Raw genomic sequence first — 24133 nt, forward strand, 5'->3', positions numbered from 1 at the left:
GGGCAGGAGATGAACTAAAGAGAAATTGTCCTGTATTGTTGGATTCCTGAAATACGAGTATAATTGAGTGCTGGAAGATATCCATTAAAATTGCCTGTAAAAGTAATTTTCCTTGAATGATTATCCATGTACTATCATGGCTCACACAGTTGTAAAAAACATTTAGCACTTTATAATCCAATCTTTGCTCCTAGGCAGGGCTGGGAACATATTCCACTTACAAAATTTTGAAATGCCTAGAAGGGTAACAACTTTTACAAAGTATTCCTTGTGGAAATATCCTGGAAGGTTTCCAGGATGGCATTCCAGATGTTATAGTTTTTGCAGTTATAACCATTCCCTTTATTAAATTTCCAGATACTATATACAAGCTATGCTGATTTTGATGCAGAGACAGGCTATTTCACATTAAGTGAAAGACAATGTTACTGAATTATTCCATAGATGTGCTTTAACATGTAAACTGGGAATATCAACAAAAGAGCAGAGAACCTGAACACAAATCTCTTTCTCGGGTTGATATGATAGCCAGTCAAATGGAAGGGAGAATAATTACATTTAAAGGTTTGGCTATCATGGATATCATTCAAAGGCTGTGTGAATTTTTTAAGTCAATGGAGCATGAGTAGCTTGGGAAATCTGTATTGGGGATGAATGGATCCATATCTTGCACATCATGTTAGTTGCATATGTATTAATTGATAAATCTGCTGAAAGATGAGTCTTCTTCAGTTTAGAAATTCTTTTATACAAGCTTATACAAAAATACATATTTGAGCTGAGAACTGCATGGTAAATTTTGAAAAAAACTGAAATCTCTTAAACAAAACTCACACTTCCCTTATGTTAATTCAGAAAATGTCTAAAAAATATGAGTAAAGGAAAACCTTGAACATTCCTGCCTCAACCTAAACATAGGCTCATGAGAACTCACTTGGGCAGAAGGACTTTTTAGTTACTCTGCAACATATACAGTTTTGGCCAATTTTTACTCAGAAATTAAAAAAAAATGCATTTTAAAGATGTTTATTTATTTATTTATTTGATTTGTCAATCGCATACAAGGTAATAGGTATAAGTATAAACATGAGTAAGAATACAGGAAATAGGTACGAATAAATGGGGACAATAGGACAGAGATGGTAGGCATGATGGTGCACTTATGCACGCCCCTTACAGACCTCTTAGGAATGGGGTGAGGTCAATAGTGGTTAGTTTGAAGTTAAAGCAGTGGGGGTTAGAGGATGTAACAACAGAGTCAGGGAGTGCATTCCAGGCATTGACCACTCTGTTCCTGAAGTCATACTTTCTGCAATCAAGTTTGAAGTGGTTTACATTGAGTTTGTATCTGTTGTGTGCTCTTGTATTCTTGTGGTTGAAGCTGAAGTAGTCATTGACTGATAGGACATTGTAGCAGTTATTTTTGTGTGCTACACTTAAGTCTAACCATAGGCGGTGTAGTTCAAGGTTGTCCAAGCCCAAAATCTCAAGCCTGGTGATATAGGGTAATCTGTTGCGAGCAGAGGAGTGTAGTACTCTTCTTGTGAAATACTTCTGGACTCGCTCGATTGTATTAATGTCTGATAATGATGGCCACCGCTGCAACTTAATTTGTATGTTAGAAGCCAGTTTGCTGCTGCTGTTTTATTGTTAAATGCTTCTGTTTTCTTCATTGAGATAATTCAGCCAATCAGGTATTACATAACAGAGTAACAGAGGTGGAAGGAACCTTGAAGGTCTTCTATTCCAGCCCCAGCTCAAGCAGGAGATCCTATGCCATTTGGACAAATGGCTGTCCAATTTCTTTTTAAAATATCTCCAGTGATGGAGCAACCACAGCTTCTGGAGGAAAGCCATTCCACTGGTTAATTGTATAATAAATGCATAATAAATGCAATGTCACAGAGGCAATCAAGTTTGGGTTATTGATGTCATCAATGAATATAAGGAAAAGTACATTGCCTTCACTTTGAAGTTCTAGTACTGCTCTAGTTGTGTCACAAGAGACATTAAATTGCACATTCTGAGTTGTACTATTGTCAGTACTCCCTGTTCTGAAGTGCATTGTTGCGTTACATTGGGTTCACAGCAGCTGCACAACAGCACATCTGTTGCACAATTGTACATCAGGATAAACATGTGAATGTAAATGTCATTTAGTGGAATGTTTCGGGAGCAGTTAAATTGCTTATCTGGAGAGTGAGATGGGCAATATCTAAATTTGATTAAATAAATAAACATTTAAGCAGCTCCTCTCACTTGTAAACACAATGCTTTGTTAATCTCTTTAATACTCCAATAATCAAATGATGGAGGGGGAATTAAAACAATTTTGCTAAAATAAAAACCCAAGTTTTGGCTCAATTCTCACTCCATGCACAAACAGTACTGTCTTAGCACAGGGTCCCCAACCACCGGGCGCGGACTGCCGGGCCGTGGAGCACTCTTTACGGGCCCAAAGAAAAAAATAAAAAAATGGCGGCTTTCTTCGCCTTCGGTGAATGCTGCTGGGATCGGGGATCAAGGACACAAATGAAAGAAGGGGAGGAAGCAACGAAGCCTGTCCTGCTCTCTGGCTCAGCTCTCTCAGTCGCTCTGTTGCTCCTCCACCAGCACAGGAAGAAACTGCTTCAAAGAAGCCGGGTGGCTTTTCCTGTCGCCGCAGCTTCCCGAGCGCCCGTTTCACCCCACCCCACCCGTCCTGCTCGCTCGCGTTCAATCCACAGTGCTCCGTTCCCTGCCTGCCTGTCTGGTTGTTTGGGAGCAGCCGGCTGAGAATAATAACTATTCGCCTCTTTTTATCAGCGAAGCTGCTCGAACGAAGAGGCAGGCAGGCAGGCAGGTGACGAGCACTGTGGATTGAACCGCGCGCGGGGGCGGGCGGGCGGGGTGAAAGCGGGCGCTTCGGGAGCTGTGGCGACAGGAAAAGCCACCCCACCCCCACCCCGGCTTCTTTGAAGCAGTTTCTTCCTGGGCTGCTGTAGGGCGATAGAGTGACTGAGAGAGGAGCGAGGCAGACACCTGAGGGAGGGAGGGAGGCAGACACCTGAGGGATGGGGCTGAGGAGGCAGGGCCGGCGCTCCTGAACTTGGTGGTTTGCTGGCAGACGTTTTATTACCCGACTAGGTAACAACATCAGATGTTACCTAGTCAGGTAATGAAACGTCTGCAAGCAAACTACCAAACTCGGATTCTCTCCCCCTCCCCCGGTCCTTGAAAAATGTTTCTGCTTGAAACCGGTCCCTGGTACAAAAAGGTTGGGGACCACTGTCTTAGCACACACTGATTATCCAGCTATGTGGCCTTTGCAGTAATTTTAACTTTAATTTACTGAGACAAAAAATAATCAAGTTGGAAGTGTGCCCTAACAGAGAAGTTGGAGAAAGGTCTGACTCTTGAGAGGCCGGTACCTGCTCTCCAATTCCTGTTCAAGCGTAGAACAAGCTCCCATTATGTTATTACTCTTATATTGTGTGTTATTTCTCTCATATTCTGTGTTATTTTTGTCTTTACAGTGTTAATCACTGTAAAGAAAAATTGGAGAAAGAGAATATACACCCTTTTTAAAAAAAACAAGAAACTTTTTGAGAGAATTATAATCCTATTACTGAGCAGAAAGGTGGGAGATAATTTGAATAAATTTGAATGAATAAGAATCTTTTCTGGATTCTTAGGTACCCTATAATTTCCCCCCTCAGTGATATGAAAAAGCTGCTTCATTGCAGTTCATATTAAATAAAATCTTGTTTTCTAGATTTCAGGAGCAACCATGTTTTTTTCTCTGACTTTGAATTTGACATCAATAATTTGCTCTTTATGGGCCAACTAGTAGTCTGAAGACACCACTGGAAATAGTTTTGGCTCTGTTACTTTAAGATTGAGGTTGAATTAATAGCGTTTGCAAACGTTCAAAATTGATTTTTTTATTTTAAAAAACCCTTGAAAAAATCAAAGGGTTTATCCACACAGCAGTATTAATGTGCTTTCCTCTCATTCTACTATAGCCTACCTTTACTATGGCTTGACAGTGAGGCTGGTCAGTGCTGCCCTCACAGAATATAACACAAGATACTTTCAGGACATCAATTATGGGTTCCTTGTGGGGTTTTTTCCCCCATCCAGGATCACCACTAAAAGCTGCTTTCAGAGGGTAGAGATGGCAGTCTTCCCAGCCTGCTGAGATTAACTCCTTCTCATAGGTCCACTTTATTGAGAACTTATTTTTATTTAGAAATCAGAGAAGTGAGGGGGGAGACTGTCCAATGGATTTGTTGAATTGGGTTACCAAGAGCAGCAGTTCTGGTTCCCAAAGAAGAGGTTGTCAAAGAGCCAGGAAAATCCTCATTAATGAGCTCCAGAAGGTTCTTTTAAGAGCCATTCCAGGCTTGTTGATCAGATCATTTGCAGAGTTCCATAGACAGCCGCTGACTGCATTCCATTCCAAAATTAATATGACTTGTATTTGCAGAAACACTGAAAATCTTTTGAAGTTCTGTCTCAAATGACAACTGCAACTCATACATGGCAGTAAGGAGAAAGTACTGTTTCTCCTAGTTGGCTTCAAGGTGCTAGCTACCACATAAAGCTCTTCATAGACGAGACGGTTATTTGAGGGGTCATTTAACTCTGATAGTTGCTGATTGGCTGATTAAATCTAGCCATGAGGGCATTTCAAGCTCCCTCAATTAAACAATGCCTTTTGGCAAATCCCCAGAAGCATGTATTTATTTATAAATGAATTGCTTATATGCTACCAGCTCACCAATAAGGCAGCTTACCAACAGTAAAAAAGATTAAAAACAATTAAAATTAAGAAAAGCTATTTAAGGCATTCCTTCTTTATTGTAGCAGTAACCTTGCTTTGAAGATTTGTATTAGTCTCATCATGACAGAGTTCTGGACGGCACTAAAAACTTGGCTCTTCCAGGCCTTGGAGTAAGAGTCCCAATAATGTTTTGTGCTATTCTATTTCCCCTCCCCGACATCTCTCTGGACACCTATCATCTGTCTTTCTATTTTATCATTCTGGCTTTTTAAAATAAAAATCCCCCAGAGTCGCTTGGAATCAGGCATTCTTTAAATCTAGGTGAATCAATAAACAGCATGGTTGATTCTGCATGCAGAGTGGAAGAGATGCCGGACTGGTATCCAATTTGCTACTGGCAGACTTCTGATCACCAAAAATAAAAAGCCAAAACTGTCCAAATATAAGCAAAATGAAACCAAAAAAAAAAAGCACCAAAAAAAATCCAATTTCAGTAGCTATCTGGATTTTAGGCACTAGTTCCTTTTGTTTCATTGGGTCACCAAAACATAAAATGTCGGGGGTGGGGGAGTGAAGAAGCTCTTGCATGTAATTTGCCCGTTCTGAAGCATTTTCTCCAAACCATGCCAGATACCATAAAGCTCTCTGTCAGTGATTAGAAATTATTGTACAAGCTGCAGATATCGGGTACACAATTGCTAATGAAATGCATACAAGATGATAAACAACTTCCTTTTCCTGCTGAAGTCCAGCTGCAACTGGGCCTTGTCTCCTTGAGGCCGTAAATCAAGCCTTTGTACTCCAGGAGGATTCAATCAGCTGCAGGTGTGGGCCTGGCAGAGCCTGCCTGGGATTAGGTAGCAGCATTTGAGAGGGAAGACCCCAAACGGCACCGGCAATCTACACACCACATGCAGTCAGGCTTTGGAGAAAGCAAAGGAAAAACATTGATGAAATGTGGCACAAGACCATGGAATGCAGCTTCAGGCTTCCACATCTGCAGGAAAGGGGAGCAAAGAAAGGCTGTAATTTTACAGCCACAATGTCACACGGGGGAAACGTATGACACTGAAAATGGTGGTGACTGCTGAGCCTCCATTTTAACCACTTCAGATACACCTCTCTAGCCAAGCCGTGCCAGGAATGACATCTTATCATCCACACAGTGGATCTGAAAAAGCAACCCACAAAAACACAGTGCGGCAGTAGCAAAATCCCCTCAGGTTTGACTGCACACTTCACATGGCAAATTTGTAGAGGGAGAATTTGGGATTTTTGCCCCCCAAAATCCACACTATAGCTCCATCAGGCATTGTCATGTTATACGTTGTTGGATGAGCTTTTTATATTCAGCTCTTCTGTTTTTAAAAGCAATGGTTTGTACACATGAAGAAGCATTCCATGTAGCTCTGCTATTTATATTAAAAGTTAGTATATAGGTTTTTAACACACACACGTATGTATGTTTGTGTATACATACATACATACACACATGTGTGTGTATGTATAAGAATCTGTTTTGCATTAGGTTATTTTGATAAGTGAACTTAAGCATTACTTTTGACCATATATGATTTAGCTATTATGTCATTAATTCATGTACGATTCATGTACAACCTATCTGAATAATGATTGTGGTTTTCTGCTTTACAAATTAACCTACTTCACCAGAAACCAAGAGAGTCAAATTTCTCACAGCATCTGGTTTCCATTTTGGGTAATTGCTATTTTCAGGAGTTATAATCATGTGTTATTGTAAGGACCACAGTGTCAATCACTCCACTAATGGGGAAAATTCAATGCCTAAATAATACCTAAGAGAACAAGAAACTGACTTAAACAGGTGCATTTAGACGCTTCGGTTTAAGGGTAATGCTAGTCTATCAATTTAAACAAATCATTTTAAAGGGAATTTTTATGATTTCCATACTATTTTAAAATGCAATGCTTAATAAACAGATATTAATCTGCAGGATTATTTTATACATTTTGCATCAAGCAGGATCAGAAGAAGGCTTCTGGAACAAACTAGGTCACAAGGATCCTCTCCAGTTGACCTTCCAGAAATGGAACCATATCAAAAATTATGAATTTGGACCAGTGGTGGGATTCAGATTTTTTTACTACCGGTTCTGTGGCTTGGTGGGCGTGGCAAGGGAAGGATACTGTAAAATCTCCAGTCAGAGGTGGTATTTGCCAGTTTTCCGAACTACTCAAATTTTCCACTACCAGGTTCTCCAGAATTGGCCACAACCTGCTGAATACCACCTCTGATTTGGACTATGAAGTGTAACTGCTGTTTCTGCTCCGTGTCAGTTTGCTTGAGGAGATTTAGGATATATCTGGACCATATCCTGTGCCCTTAAATTGTTGGTGTCCTGCACTGAAGGCAGTCTGACTCTAAGCCAGTTTAAGAAAATCCTGCTTTTCCTGAACAGAACTTACTACAAGTTTTGTTGCAATAGGTTTTTCTTATAGATAGCCCTTGTTTAGTAAGCACAATTTGGACCACAACTTGGTTATTAAGTGATACAGCTGCCAAGTGAAACTGACTGTTACGATCTTATTTCAGTTTTCCTTTGCTTTACAGATCTGCAAAGGTCATAAATGCTAGGATGTGTGGCAAAGTTACTTTTTCATCACCGTTGTAAATGTTATCTCTATTCCAGGCAGTTGCTAAATGAGAATTACCTATTCTACCATAATGGTTGTAGCCAGAGGTGGTATTCAGCAGGTTCTGACCAGTTCTGGAGAACCAGTAGCGGAAATTTTGAGTAGTTCAGAGAACCGACAAATACCACCTCTGACTGGAATTTTTACAGTATCCTTCCCACTGCCACGCCCACCAAGCCACGCCCACAGAACCGGTAGTAAAAAAAATTGAATCCCACTACTGGTTGTAGCATTTGCTTTGCATAAAGAATATCCTTAGTTTGAAACTTGGTAGGTTTTAAATTATTTTTCTTTCATAGAGCTACTTATTTTTCCACTCGGCTTTTCTTTTTTTAACAAGTTTATCAGTGTACTATTTTGTTATTTTTTTTCCAGCCAGTTGCTTGGAAAAATTATGAAATGGTGCACCAACAGATTTGTTAAAAAAAGAAAAGAAAACCAAAATCTCTGTGAAAAAGTAGGTAGAGCAGGCAAAGAAAAATAGCTATTAAAAAATAAAATCTGATGGCTCTGGGGACATTCTGCACGTAACATAAACAGCACAACCATTAGGCTAGTAAGACAGACCTACTATTTTTATTTTTTAGTTTATTTGTTCAAAGTATGTGTCTGCCCGGCTCGTAAATGCAACTCTGGGTAGCTGACATTAGGATTAAAAACAACACACAAAAATATCAGAGCAAGAATCTAAAAAGCACATCACATCTAAGAGCAGTCACATATTGGTTAAACAAGCCCTGTAAAGACAGGCTCACTTAAAGCCTGGCTCACTGCCCAGGCTAAAAGCTAGCTCTTGGGTGTCTTGTGAAAGGCCAGCAGAGGTGGGGCCATCAAGATCTCAGAGGTGCATTGTTCCACAGCAAAGGTATCATGTCGGAAAAGGCATGTGTCCTAAATTCCATCAGACGACATGGTTAAATAGCAGGGATGTGAAGCCTTCTTACCTAGTTGAATTTTATGGGCCAAGACCTACAAATAACTGGGCTGGTGCCAGTGGTGGTATTCAGCAGGTTCTGACCAGTTCTGGAGAACCAGTAGTGGAAATTTTGAGTAGTTCGGAGAACCGGCAAATACCACCTCTGACTGGAGATTTACAGTATGCTTCCCCTGCCATGCCCACCAAGTCCTGCCCACAGAACCGGTAGTAAAAATATTTGAGTCCCACCACTGGCATGTACAGAGAAGGGCTTGGTAGGTGATAGCTAACATCTTAAATTGCACTTGGAAAGCTACCGAGAGCCAGGGCAGCTCATGTAACAGTGGGGTTGTATGATTATATCCTTTTGCCCATCTGTGCTGCTTTTTATGAGTGATCTAAAAGAGCAGCCTCACGTATAGCAGATTGCATTAATCCAAATGTGAGGTGACCAATGTGTGAATGATCATGAGAAGGATCTAAGAAGGGGCACAATTGATGCACAAGATGAATATGTGCAAAAGCCCTCCTAATCACAGCTATCACCTCTTCTTGAGGCAACAGTCGAGAGTCCATGGGGACCTTCAATTGTGTGCCAGTTCTGTCTTGGGGAAGATTACCCACTCCAGAACAAATGATGGAAAGTGTTCAGACATGTGGTTGGGGGTAGTGGCATTAAACCACACAGCTTCTTTGAAGTGTTGAGGGTATGCCTGTTTTCCCCCAAATAGACCCTCATATCTTCTTGACAAGCTTTAGTCAACCTTTTTTAATCTGTAGAAATCCTTGAAATAATTATCAGGTCTCAGAGAACCTGCAAAGAAAACTATTATACTTGTTCACAATATGGTCCAGGGAGTCCTTAGGTTACAATGGCAATTTGTGACTGGGATGGCAATTGGGACTGGAATTTCCTTTGCGAAACTATATGGTCATAAGGCACAATGTCATGTGACAGCATCACTTAGCGAGAGCAATTCCAGCAGTCCCGATTACTGTCATAACCCTAGGACCATGTAGGTCATTAAGTGAGAAGAAGTGGGAGTTTCCAGAAAGCAGGCCATGCATGAGTATGTTGGTGCCATGGGCAGGTGCTGCAGAGTGCAACAGGTACATGGGAAGCGGGAGAGGGGGCTGCAGGCAGGTAATATGGCGGATGGATTGGCAAAAAAGGCACAGGAGCAATTTCCAACTTCCTGCTGGCTTTCCCATTTACTTTACCTCTCCCAGCTGATCTTCATCCTCATCTTCTTTTCGCTGTTGTGGTATGCCAGGCTGAGGCAGCTGCTGGAGCTTTGTGGGACCTTTGGGAAATTGTGCAAAGCCTTTACATATCCACAGGGAGTCACTGAGGACTCAGAAGGCTGTGTGAAGTCCTTCAGTGACCTTGCAAAGGGCCAATAGATGCCTCATCCTGGCATACCACAGTGATGGGAGGAGACAGAAATGGGCAGAGGAGGTAGAGTGCAGGGCAGCCAAAAGGGCAGAGATGGTTTGGGTGATAGGAGGATGGGAGAAGCTGAAGTAGAGGCAATTGTGGCAGAACAGGAGAAACATGAGGTCCTCACCTAATGAGTGCACCAGGATTACTGGAATTGCCTTCATTATGTGGTGCATCACACTTTGTGTAATGACCACTTCTCTTAGCTATGGAAATTCTGGTCCCAATTAGAGTTGTTAAGTGAAGACTGTATGCTTCAGAAAATTTAGGAGGTTCCCTTCTGAAATGTTTCTCACACTCACTCTTTCTGTGGACTGAGATACCTTTTACATGACAGTTGTTTAGTTTGCAGCTCTCTCTCCTGTCCCACAAGGTTATTCCCACATGCTACTACAGTCCAGGGCAATGTTGTCTCATCCTGCCCCTTCCCCAAAATGGTTGATGGGCCATACTGGCAAAGTAGCTACTTCACAATGTAGATAAGTCTTTGCAAAGAATAGTTTGTTTAAGGACATCTGATCAATGGAGAGTATCTAGGCTCTGAATGTAGGCTTGTTGGTTTCAACTATATTGAAAGTGACCTGGTGCAGGGTGGAAGAACCCTACAGTAGTAGACGGAATAATACCATATTGGACTGCAAATAGTAGTCTAATAACACAACAGGAAAAGAGAGTCTAATTTTACACTGCAAACCGAAAAAAGAGTCTCCCTGAAGAATGAGTATATTCAATATATATTTGTATCAAAGTAAATTCTACCCCAAGTGAGCTAAAATGGGAGTGGGGAATTTGTCTCCCACCCCCAGCTTCTTGGACTACAATCCATAGTGGATTGATTCCTAAGCATTGGCCAATGTGTCCAGGACTGGAATAGTACAGCTTGGTGAGGCCAACTCATTGCAGCCAACTCACCATGGCCATCTCACTGTGGGACAACTCACTGCAGGACAATTCAACAAATCAATTTAAGCATTTAAATTTTTTAAAAAAATATTTTAATTTTTGTCATTCACATTTCATTCTGTCCCCCTTTTTGTATCCTTTCTTTAATGATTCTGTTCCACCATTTCTTCAATGTTAGAGTAACTCTTGTCTTGGAGTTGTCCTGAGTTGGCCATGGCGAGTTGCCCCACAGTGAGTTAACTATGGCAAGTTGACGGTAGTGAATTGGCAACGGCAAGTTGGCTTCACAGAGTTGGCCATGCAGAGTTGTCCTAGACCCGTCTTGGACACTGGAGTTTGGAGTACAACAATATAAAGAGGGACACAGAATCTTCACACCTGTGCTTGTTTCATAGAGGAGGGAGGCATTTTCTATGTGCAGTTATTAATTCTGCTGAATATCACTTTTCCTGCATTATACAGCTGCACCATGCATATGGGAGTAGAAGGCTTCCCTTAGCAATAATAGTATACACTACAAAATTAACACCGCATTGGAACTTTAAGGAGATGAATTGGCCAAACTTTATTTCCAGACATTTTTGTCTCAAGAGAACATACTTTCTCCATAAAATATATAACTACTCCTGCCTATCCCACAGGCAGGCACATAACTAGCACCTGCCTACAGCCAAGCAAAAGTTTTAGTACTTAATTTTACTGGTAACATAAAATGCCTCTCTGCTTTGAACAAACTGAATTTCTAACTATTTATTTGACCCAGGGCATTATATTAGGCACACAATACACATCTTACATTGTTTCTGAAATTGTAAAGAAAAATTATCACTGACTATAGCCAGCCAGAGAAAGCACCTCTTTGGCCCATCATTAGGAACAGAAAACATGGACAGTTTTCAGCGGGGCTGAGCAAAGGTACCAAAGAAGCAGGAGCAAGAAATACTTGAACTAGACCTTCATGATACCACCAGGGTCTTCAAGGGTGGCTTACATAGTTCAGCATGAATGATGTCATGTATTATGACAGCCTTCCTGTGCCTGACAGCCTCCAGATATGTGAGGGTTGCAGGTCCCAGAATTCCCAGCCAGATGTGCAATGCAGGCCACCAGGATAGAAAAAGTTGGCTGGTTTGTAGATCAATCAGAGGCTGATTCTAAGCAGGCATCTCTTATAAAGGACTCTGGGGGTTCTCAGCTTTGAGGACAGGGAGAGAGAGAAAAAAAAACTTACTATCCATTTCCTCTATATATAAAGTTTTAGAAGAATCATGCTACTCTTATCATGTCCACTTAGTTCTAGAAATTTGTTCTTCACAGGGAAAGCATAAAGGTCTCCCTTGTTTAGTTATCTCTGACTCTAGTTGTCTCCGATTCTAGGTGCTCATCTCTGTTTTTTAGCTGAAGGAGCCAGCATTGTCCAAAGACACTTCTATCATCATGTGGGCAGCATAGCTATACGCCAAAGTGCACAAAACACTGTTACCCTCCCACTGAAGTGATACCTATTTATCTACTTGCATTTGCATGATTTCTAAATGGTCTAGGTGGTCAGGAGCTGGGGCAAGTAATGGGAGCTCAACCTGTCACACAGCACCCAGATCTCAAACCTAGGCTGTCAGCTTTCCCGCTGCCAAACTCGATGACTTTAACCACTGAGTCATTGTGCCCTGTAGGGTAAGTATAATAATTACCTATTTTGTATTCCTTCCAGTTCTATAAACTTTGAAGTGGGGGAAACAGGGCACATACCTTGCGATGTGACCCATACTTCATCACACTTGGAAAAGCAGGATAGTAAATATATTGATGTCTCTAAACTTAGATGTTGGAGAAGACTCCTAAGAATACTGTGAGCAGTCAAGAAAGCAAATCAATGGATCATTGAACAAATCAATCCTGAATTCTCACTTGAGGCAGAAATAATCAGGCTCAAATGAACTTACTTTGGACAAATTCTGCAAAGACTCAGCTCTTTGGTAAAAAGGCTCTAATGCTGGGAAAGATAGAAGGAAAATGAAGATGAGGATCCATCCAGCAGCAAGATGGATGGACACAAATATGGAGGCAATGAGTGTGCCCCTGGGAGACATGAAAAACCAGGTTAGGAATCGTTCATTCTGAAGGACATTGATCTATGTTGTCATTAAGTCAAAAATGATTTAATGTCACATAATAATCAATCAAAGGCTCATCGTACTTGAAGGAGATCAATTGAAATCAGTGACAGTCAAATTAATTCTGAATAACTTAAATCTCATTTATTTCAATGGGAATGATTAAATATGTATTCAGATAACTAATCCCAAACTGACAAATGCTCTCATGGTATTTGAGAAAAATAGATTCTTTGTCAACCCAGAAGCGTTTGTAATGTGTAATGTGTGGCTTCCTAAATCTGTTAATAATTACATCTTGTTTAATTGTTTTTAATTTTTCATTGAGGATATTAATTGATAATATAAAATAGACAGGTGCCCATCATGTCCTACTACAGTAGCTGTTGTGTAGTTGAGGATGCCCAATTAACAATTTTGAAAGGATATGTCCACATGACATTGCCTTTGTCTCGTTCCCAGTCCACCATGAAGACATCTCAGTGTAATCTTTAGCTACTTTGGTTGAAAGTAGGGTTTCCCCTCTTTACCCAACCAACACAAGTCTTGATGTGGTTACAATCTATGACACCTCATTTATGATCTTGGAGATGACATGCTCAGGGATTGGAATCTGCTCGTCTATTATCTACATTTGGCTGCTGTGGACAAACACCCTGACCACTGGGCCACTGGGCCCTTGGCCCTTTTGGCTTGGGCTGCAAAAGGGACTGGAGAGCACATTTCCTCCTAGGCATTACATCAGCTATTTATATCCACAGATTTAGGTTCTTTTGACAGAGGTTAGAGCTGTTTTTACAATACGGTTCTGATGTAACTTTCTTAAGAGTGGTAACTGGAACTGGTAACTCCATTGCTAAGCTAGTTAGTTATAAAGTGCAATGTCATGTGACCTCACTAACTTATGACAGCAATTCTAGCAGTCCCAGTTACCATCATTAGGCGAATCACGTGCATTCTCTATGTCCCATTGCAACTTCCTGCTGGTTCTTGTCTTTGCTTGGTGGAAGTCAGCAGGGAAGGTTGCAAATGGTGTAGGGTTTCCTGCCTAGGCAGGGGATTGGACTAGAAGACCTCCAAGGTCCTTTCCAACTCTGTTATTCTATTCTATTCTAAATGGTGATCATGTGACTCTGGCTCGCTGCAACCATTGTAATTGTTAGCGGGTTGCTGAGCACCTGAATCGCAGTGACGTGACTGGAGGGATGATGGAACAACTGCACCTATAAGGGCCTGTGATAAATCCCTCTTGTTCAGCACTGTCATAACTTTGAAAGGTCATTGAACAAGCGGCTGTGCAAGAAGAACTACCTGCATGTTCAAAAGATTGCTAGGTTTGTATTTTAAAAGACAGGACTAGCATTGCCCCACGGAAAAATACTGGTTCTGAACCATACATGGCACTGGTTTATATTGAGAAGGACAGCCACGTTCTGCCAGCTGGATTTGTCAGAGGTGAGTGCATGTATTACAGGTAATCCTCAATTTATGACCACAATGGAGCACAGAATTTTGGTTGTAAGTCATTGTGAGTTCAAGTCAAGGCACCATGTGACCAGACTTGATTTCACAACAACTTTTTACAATTGTAAAATAAGTTGCCCTGGTCATTAAACAAATCATGTGGTCATTAAGTAAACCACATAGTTGTTAAGTGAATCCAGCATATCCAATGAGTGGTTTTTTTTGCCATTTTCTGTTGGAAAATGGCAAAAAAAAAAATGCAAATCACAATCACATGACTGCGGGACACTGCAACCAGTTGTAGATGTGAGCCAATTGCCAAACAGTAAAATGCAGCCATGTTACCACAGAATGTTAGGTGTGCGTTAGTTGTGCCTTCAAGGATCGATCCTAAGTGGCTTTTTAGAAATCTGTTGTAACTTTGAACAGTTGTTAAGTGACTGACTATAGGTCAAGGATAGACGTTTTTTGACAAAGGGTTTCAATTTTTTTTGTAACTTGACGTATGGGAGGAGTCACTGCCATTTTGCCTGCTCTATGGCTACTTCCAGCTGCTGCTGGACACAGCTACCCAACGCCAGCACATCAGTGGTTCTATCCAATATCTCTCCTCTACATCTCTCAAATGGACTTTGGAGTTTGGCTTTGTGATCTTTCAGAAAGGCAATAGATCTGCCTTTAGGAATAGCGCAAGTGACAGGCCACAGAGCACCACCCCCCAGCAACCCCAGTTATTCTAGCAGCTTGAAAAGTAGATAAACCTTGTGATGCAGGCATTTTCTTCAACCCTGCCCTATCACAGATTAAGGAAGGTGACTGGTTTTTCCCACAGACAGGTGATGCCAGATAGGAGAGGAACGGAAGCCAGGGAATCCATCCAAAACACACTGGACATTAAAGTGGTAAAGACAGCATCACTACCTTGTTACTAAAGCAGACTAAGACTTGTCTGTCAGGGCAGAGGAATTTATGCCAGTATATTTTCCTGCCAACTCAAGGACTGGAGGACCTTATGTTAATTCAGCCATCTGGAACAGCCTTACATTCACTTCTTCCCTCAATGCTGAGCTTGATTCATTCCTATGATACTAGCTACCGTAATTTCTGTTTCCCCATTGACTCTGCCTTAGTTTTAATTCTTTTCTTTCTTTCTTTTTTTTTTTGCGAAGTTAACAAGATTTAGGTTTTTCCTTCACCTGCCTTGTCTTTTGAAACTGACAACGATCTGAGGTGATTCTGAAATCAATGAAGGCAAAAGCATTCTATTGTTTTAGAATACAGTGAGTAGTAAAATTAATGTAAGGTTAATATGGAGCCATATACAACTATCACAGAAAGGAAAACAATGAGATAGGAAGAAGTCTTATTGTAGGAATCTAATTCCTTAGATCCTCAAATAAAGCAATATTCCCAGACCTGACTTTTTCTAACCAACTGTTCTGAGTCTTAAAAGCATCTTCTGAAGATTGAGACACTGTAGTCATTGAATAATATGAGACGGATAGAAGAGGAATCGTGAAGGGAATGGCAGAAAGCAGAAAGCTTTCCTTCCCTGATATTTAAAAAAGTTTTTATTTAACAGTTCCAATAAATTAAATGTGGCTTAGTTCTGAAATAAAGGATATTGACAATATTTGTAGCTCAGACTTGAACTGAAGGGTCTTTGGGCTTTTGGAGCTTGGTTATTTTCTTGCAGACATTTCATTACTCAAACTAGGTAACATTATCTAGTTTGGGTAATGAAACATCTGCAAAAAAACAACCAAGCTCCGAAAGCGCCAAGTGTTGTGAATCAATAAAAGTTAATAACTTAAATGCAAATCAGGGTTTGAAAACCTGCACACTTGATTGGTCCTTATACAACAACTTTGGATTGGGCCAGAACTAGTCCCTGATTGGCCACTATTTGGACTATTCTTATTGGTTATTAGTTTGAACTTGTTGCTCATCTCATTGGGTAATAAGGTAGCAGCTAACCCTATAAAAGGGTTACTGCTGCCCATAGCCTTGCTCTGTTATGTTCTTTTTTAAACATTTTAACATTTTAATCTCTTATCAACTCTTAAGCCATTGCAATACTACCATCTCATCTTATGTACCTTGCAAAATCTTTTTTTTTTTTTAAATTATACTTTATCCATTATCCATAAAAAATTCCTTTTTTCCATTTAATTTCAAAACGTTGTAGCTTTTCTCCACCTTTTCCCTTTCTTTCTTTTCCCAACAAACCTTTCTACCCCCTTCTTCTAGCCTCTGCCTTACCGGCTTCCCTTCTCTGTCGTATTTCTTTTCCCTTTGTTTACAATCATCATATTGGTTTTGCACTTTATTTTTCCCTTTCTTAAATGTTTTTTTAGATCTTAAGTCCTTAAATCCTTTAGTTTTCTTCTTTTCTCTTCTTTTCTTTTCTTTCTCTCTTCTTTTTTTCTGGATCAAATTCTGAGATTCATTAAAGATGGCTCCTTCCTTTCTTTCTTGTTCCTCTGCTGTCTTCATCTGTTGTAATTTTTGTTGATAATTAGTAAGCGCCATTTCTAAGAAAAGGAAAGCTTCTTCCACACCATTTCTTAGTTCCTCAACAGAAAGAGCCATTATAAATCTTTTCTTTTCTTTTCTCCTTCTTTCTTCTTACAACAACCAGAATATTCAAAAGAAAATAAAAAAGATAAAACAGTCCCAAAGTTATCAATCAGTCCAAACCAAGGCAGAGTTCTCACTTTCTCCTTCTGGGGTGATATCAATCAAAGAGAAAGAAAGTCCAAATCTGTTTAAAGTCTTGTTACAATATATTCTAGTCTTCAAATCCTTAAGGTATCTGCTCCAACAAATCTTAGCATACAAATATTTTCTTTTTAATCCTCTCTCTTCCCACTCATCGCTTAAAACCAATTTCCACCTAAAAAAATAGGTTTCTTAATATCCAGTTATTTATTCCGTAGGAAAAGAGGGAAAGCTATCCTTTCAGCACCTTCAAGCAGCCGCTTTTTTCCTCTTCTGGCAGGTATTATTCAGAAAGTCATACTTTTCAGGAATTTTATTAAATATGTCTTAGAGTCCTAGGAGCCAAGAAAACTTTCTCCTCTCAATCACTTTCTCCACTTCCTCCTGCGCATTCTTACCCGGCTGCCAGCTTCTTTGTGGCGGCCATTACGGACCGCCGCTGCACCGTCCTGGGAAAAGGGGGTTCTGCCGGCCAGGAGGGGGTCTGCAGCACCCCAAACCCTTCTCCGGATCCCCTACCTTCAGCTGCCCCTGCAGGGCAGCCTAGCTCCGCACCCGGCTGGGTCGGAGCCCCAAAAATAGCTAGCGCGGCAGGGATCACGCAGCTTCGCAAATCCCTGCCGCTCGCGAAGCTCGAAAAACCGGAAATTCCGCTCTGTTATGTTCTATTTACTATTATTAAAGAGTTGAAGTCACTGGTCAGATGTCTGGTCTCCATTATTCTCCATACTTAACACTGGCGACGAGGATGGGATTCGGAGACCGAAGAGCTGACTAACCTACAGAGCAACCAATAGAGCACGTGGTCGAACATGCACCATCAACGGCAACATGGCCAGCGGTGCCGTACCACCCGCTCCATTCAACCCAGAAACCGAAGACTGGGAGGCATACATGGATCGGTTCCAGATGTTTCTGGAGACCAACAATTTGAAAGATGCAGCAACCGGCAAAAAGAGCTATCTTTCTAACTCACTGCGGGCCTACCGTGTTTAAAATGGCAAAGTCACTTGCCAAGCCAGCAGAGGTAAAAGAGATGGGCTGGGACGTCCTCGAGCCTTTACTACGGGCTCACTACGCGCCCACCGTGCCAACTTTAGTCAGAAGACACGAGTATTATCAGAGGGACCAACGGAAAGGCGAAAGCCTTGCCAATTACATCGCGGACCTCCGCAACCTTGGAGGCCTCTGCGGATTCGCAGACTTAGAAGAAGCCCTCCGGGACCGCCTGGTTCTGGGCCTAGAAGATGGCACGATCCAGAGCAAAATTATGGCTAAGGGGGACATCAGCCTCACCGATGCCCTTAAAGAAGCCTCGGCAGCGGAGGCGACCAAGAAGTCGGCAGCCCGAATGCGCCGCACCAACGCACCGCTACGTAAACTCGCCACTGATACCTCGCCTCGCTCAGAGAGACACCGGTATCAACTCACCACGAAGACCTAGAGTCCCCGTCCGACAGCGATGAGGAAGAGGTCAACCGACTTCAAACGGAGCGAGACCAGTCCACACAACACTCATTTCGACCGTGTGCCGGCTGTGGAGCCAATCACCCACGATCCGGCTGCAAATTCCTCGACGCACTCTGCCGCAATTGCGGGAGACGAGGTCACATCGCAAAGGTTTGCAGAAGCAAACAAAACTCCAAACCCCGACAGGCCGAATGCCAGTCTTCAGGATTCTTCGGCACACACCGAGAAAAACTGAACCACCAATGGGGAAACCACTCCTACAGAAACAAGCCGTCCACCACTTCCACCAGGCGTGAAGAAGCAGGCGGGAAGAGACCCACCAAACAATCACCATAGGCCACGCTACATCCCTTGATGCCGGGAAAATCCGAGTAAAGGTCGCCATCGAAAACAAACCTTGCGTGATGGAGGTAGACTCGGGATCTTCCCTCTCGATGGTGTCATGGAAAACGCTCCAACAGCTCATTCCAACGATTCGCCGCCAAGACCTTAACCCTCAAAGGGTTATACTCAAAGACTATCAGGGCAACAGAATTCCCGTTGTCGGGTCCTGCATATTCCAGGTCTCATTCAAGGACCGCACCGTCGCGCTACCACTGACTGTCGTGGACCGCGACAGGCCTAGCCTTTTAGGTCTTCAATGGTTCAGACCGCTCGGAATCACTGTAGCCGGAGTCCACAGGCTGAGAGCAGCGATTGGGAGGAAGTACTCATGCAAGAATTCCAAGACGTTTTCGCGAACGGACTAGGCAAGTACAAGGGGACCCCGATCTCGTTTAACTTGAACCCTGAGATAGCACCCATCCGCCTTAAGCCGCGTGGGTGCCGTTCGCCTTGAAGCCTAAAATCGACGAACAACTCGATAAGCTAATAGCGCAGGGCGTACTGGAACCCACCGACCACGCCCGTTGGGAAACCCCATAGTGACGCCTATCAAGCCTGATGGGTCCCTAAGAATTTGCGGAGACTACCGGGCCACATTAAACCACGCACTGCAGCAAAGTGCATATCCAGTGCCGGTAGTGCAACACTTGCTCCATTCCCTGGGTGGCAGGAAAGTTTTCGCCAAACTAGATTTAGCCCAGGCGTATCAACAATTGCCTGTAGATCCAACCACAGCCGAGGCGCAAACGATCGTAACGCATAGGGGCGCATTTAAATGCAACCGGCTCCAATTCGGGGTAAGCGTCGCCCCTGGAATCTTCCAGAGTTTAATGGAAAGGTTGTTACAAGGGATAAGAGGCGTTGTCCCATATTTCAACGATGTACTCATCGCCGCACCTAACAAAGACATTCTAGAAAAACGACTCAGAGAGGTTTTACGAAGATTCCAAAATGCAGGCCTCAGAGTAAAAAAAGATAAATGCCAGTTATGTACCGAAAAAGTAGAATTTTTGGGATATCTCCTGGACAGCCAAGGAATCCATCCCACCGAAGACAAATTACGGGCAATAAAAAAGGCCCCCACTCCAAGGAACAAGGCAGACCTACAGGCGTTCCTTGGACTTATCAATTTCTATAATGTTTTTTTACCCCACAAAGCAACGGTAGCTGAACCATTGCATAGACTATTAGACAAAAAAGCAACGTGGGTTTGGGGACAACGGGAACAACATGCTTTCCAACAAGTAAAGAAATTGGTAACTTCTGATTCTATACTTATGCAGTACAACGAGACTCTGCCGCTCACTATCACGTGTGACGCATCACCTTTGGGGTTGGGGCAATTCTGGCCCACGTGTACCAAATGGAGCGGAAGCCCCCATCGCGTTTTTTCGCGAACCTTAGCTAAAGCTGAACGAAATTATAGTCAGCTGGACAAAGAAGATTTAGCTATTGTGGCTGCAGTTAAAAGATTTCATGAATATGTTTATGGCCGGGCGTTTACAATAATCACTGATCATAAACCGCTACTGGGAATCATTGCGGGTAATAAACCAACCCGTATATATTGTCCCCCAGAATGACCCGTTGGTCTGAATTCTTGGCGGCCTACAACTACACCTTGCAACATCGCCTGGGAAATCAATTCTCCACGCTGATGCATTGAGCAGAACGCCGCTTCCAGACTCTGTTGTAGATCCAGCCCCACCATCTCAACACTACAGATCGAAGCTCTACATGTGCCACCATTGACGGCTAGAGACATTGCCTTTGAAACAAAACGTGACCCAGTTCTGCAACACATCCTATGCTGGGTTGAACGGGGTGGCCGACAGACCAAATAGCACCGGAATGGGCGCCTTTCAAAAGCCGCCAAACCGAGCTGTTTTCCCAGAAAGGCTGTATCTTGTGGGGCGATCGAGTCGTAATCCCCAGCAAATTACAACAAACTGTTTTGGCGGTATTGCATGAAGGACATCCGGGTATCGTGCGGATGAAAGCACTTGCACGCAGCTACGCTTGGTGGCCAGGAATCGACAAAAGAATTGAGGCCTGGGTCGCTACTTGTCAACGTTGCCAAGACGTCAGCAACGCTCCGCCTAAAGCAATCCCGACCGAATGGGAAACTCCGAGGGGACCATGGTCCCGTATTCATATTGACTTTGCGGGGCCTACCAAAGGACACACTTTCCTTATTACCGTCGACGCCTATTCGAATTGGCTCGAGATCCATCGAATGAACACAACTACAACGGACTCAGTTATCAATAAATTAAACAGACTATTTGCCACACATGGGTTCCCAGGACGTGTTGGTCTCAGACAACGGCCCACAGTTTACTGCGTTACCCTTTGAACAATATCTTGCTGATCGAGGCATCCGCCATGCGCTAACCTCGCCCGCGCACCCTGCGGCCAATGGACGTGCAGAACGCATGGTACAATTTGTAAAAAGACCCTTCACAAAATGGAATTCGGCAACATCGACGAGAAAATCAATCGAATTCTCTTGTTACAGCATATCACGCCCCACAGCGTGACCAACAAAACACCCGCTGAACTTCTTATGGGGCGGAAACTACGATCGCACCTTGACCGGCTCCACCCGCATTCGCACCGGAAAAGCCCTTCGGCTCCAGCAGCAAATGCCGGGAATTTAAGGTAGGCGATTTAATCTTTGCCAAAAACTTTTCCGGCGACCGTTGTGGATACCCGCAACCGTTACCCACCTCACCGGGCCTAGATCTTACCGCCTGCTAACAGACGATGGGAGGGTGTGGAAAGCCACATAGACCAACTCCGATCGAGATTATCACCCAGCGCCCATGACTCCCGGGTTCACCAACTCAAGGGGAGGAAATATCGAGGAAATTGACTTTGATATGACAAATAGCAGGCCAACGGAAACCCTACGGCCCAGCGAGACACCGGAACGTGAAGCGGGAGGAGTTGACTTTTTCAGGGAACTGTAATACGGGGGAAACCGAACTGCAAAACCCCGAAGAAACACGGAGTAGCGGAGACAACCAGAGTGAAAGCAGCACGGAATCACCGTGCAGCGAAACAGAATTTAATAAAGATCATCCAAACGCTCCACCGGAACCGGACCTTAGACCAAAACCGGTGGAGCCTCGGAAATCATCCAGGCAGACCAAACGGCCTGTCTATCTTGAGGATTTTATTACAGCTCCCCTCAAACGGAACCCAAGGGGGAGGGGTGTTGTGAATCAATAAAAGTTAATAACTTAAATGCAAATCAGGGTTTGAAAACCTGCACACTTGATTGGTCCTTATACAACAACTTTGGATTGGGCCAGAACTAGTCCCTGATTGGCCACTATTTGGACTATTATTATTGGTTATTAGTTTGAACTTGTTGCTCATCTCATTGGGTAATAAGGTAGCAGCTAACCCTATAAAAGGGTTACTGCTGCCCATAGCCTTGCTCTGTTATGTTCTATTTACTATTATTAAAGAGTTGAAGTCACTGGTCAGATGTCTGGTCTCCATTATTCTCCATACTTAACACCAAGAACTCCTCATATAGAATTGTTTCAAGAAGCCAATGCATGAGTATCAGAGTCATCAGTAAATTTTAAGGGTGATAGGTGAAAACAAACTGAGCAGGAAATAGGGAACAATGAAAATAAGCCAATGGTTCCAGGCAGTGGTGGGATTCACCCCCCCTTTTTTTTTTTTTACTACAGGTTCTATGAGAATGCGTGCACAGCATTCATAAACCACCAATTTTAAGCTTCAAAACTAACCTTTTATTCAGTGCTGGTGAGTAAAACAGCTGAGGCGCACAATCCGCTCTGCTATGAGAATCAGCCGAACTGAAGAACAAGGAAATAAAGCACAGGAAGAGGCAGAGGTGGGTAGGCAGGGCCAACTGTTTACCAGTGCTACCGGTTCACTAGAACCAGTGCGAACTGGCAGCACTGGTTCCAGGGGAGAAAGAAACCCCGAAATGGCTGACAGGACAAGGCAGGTGATCCTATCAGTGGAGACCAGCCCTGCTCAGCAGTTCCTGAGAAATTTACAGTGATACTTCCTGAGCTAACCGACTTGACTTCCCAATAGGGTTGCAAACCACATCGCTTTGAGGGGGAATTGCATGTGGAATGTACCTAACATTTGACAGATTCTAAACAAAAATAATGACAAAGAAATGCTTTTTTTCTTAAAATAAAAAAAAAAAAAGAAATACATCCTAGTGTATGCTCAGATGCCGGCTTATAAAATTGGGCAAGACGTATTAGCAGTGTGGAAACCTAGCTTGATATTTTTACTTTGGGTTTATCTATCCATTGTATAGGTATGATGTAATACAATAAGTAGAAGGACCCTCTCTCTAGTTATCCTTTGTTCCAGTGCAATGACTCAGCAATGTCCTCTTTCAAAGATCTAGGGTGTAGTGATTTTTTTTTTTTTTTTAAAGATGGTCAAACATTTAGCCAATGAATACAACAGACAGAGAATAAGAATTTATTTCAGTTTATGTACAAGGAATAGAAACTTCCTGGTGACACGGGTGGGATATGCTCTTAAGAATACTGTGGAGCTTCCTAGAATAGCGCAGAAATTGGCTAGCTTAAGAGAATTTGGAAAGTAAACATGGTCCCTGCTGGAACTATTCATGTTTTCTTCTTACAGTATACCGGGCCAACATAAATGTTATTTCAGATGTTATCAAGCCATTCTAAAACTAAAAAGAAGTTGGTTTAAAAATGGCCATGATCAAAATCTTAGTCCTTCTCCAAATCATTTGTTCCAAAGCGTAACATTGATTCTAAACACAGATAACTAAAATGATTAGTCTTTATAAGTAATGCAGATTCAGTAGCCACATTTCACTGGAGGATTTTTGACAGAAACAGAGAGATGGAATGGTTTGTTCTTGCTCTGAGAATTATCTATACATTGTAGACCATCCACAGCAGTTTTTTAACCTTAATAACGTTAAGTGTGGGTGAGATCGGCAGAGGCAAATTTAATAAATAAATGAGATGTGGACTTCAACTCCCAGAATTTTTCAGCCAGTATGACAAAATTGCCAAACTTGATCTATAGTCTAAATCAGCGGTCCCCAAACTTTTGAGTCTTGGTGGCATGGCTGGAGGGGCAGAGGGAAACCGGGCTGCACCAGCGTGGCTGGTGCACATGAATGCGCAGCTCAATTTGTGTAACTGGTGGGTTAGTGAACATGTCCACACACATGCAGCTTGACTGCGTTGAGCTATGTGTGCAAGTGTGTGCGTACAACCTGGTGCTCACATGAG

At 42.6% G+C, this 24133-nt stretch overlaps 1 long non-coding RNA gene across 1 annotated transcript in view; it reads right to left on the bottom strand.

The window, feature by feature from the left end:
* Window positions 1-22676, bottom strand: part of LOC148133020 (uncharacterized) — a 44999-nt gene extending 22323 nt beyond the window's left edge. The window contains exon 1 of the long non-coding RNA XR_015747041.1: window positions 22619-22676. This is a non-coding gene — a long non-coding RNA (uncharacterized LOC148133020). The remainder of the gene's footprint in view (window positions 1-22618) is intronic.
* Between the last annotated feature and the right edge of the window lie 1457 nt (window positions 22677-24133).

Source organism: Notechis scutatus, chromosome 1 (genome assembly GCF_049901735.1).
Source record: "Notechis scutatus isolate UNSWTSFEM ecotype Mainland chromosome 1, rNotScu1.2, whole genome shotgun sequence".
Classification (NCBI taxonomy): domain Eukaryota; kingdom Metazoa; phylum Chordata; class Lepidosauria; order Squamata; family Elapidae; genus Notechis; species Notechis scutatus.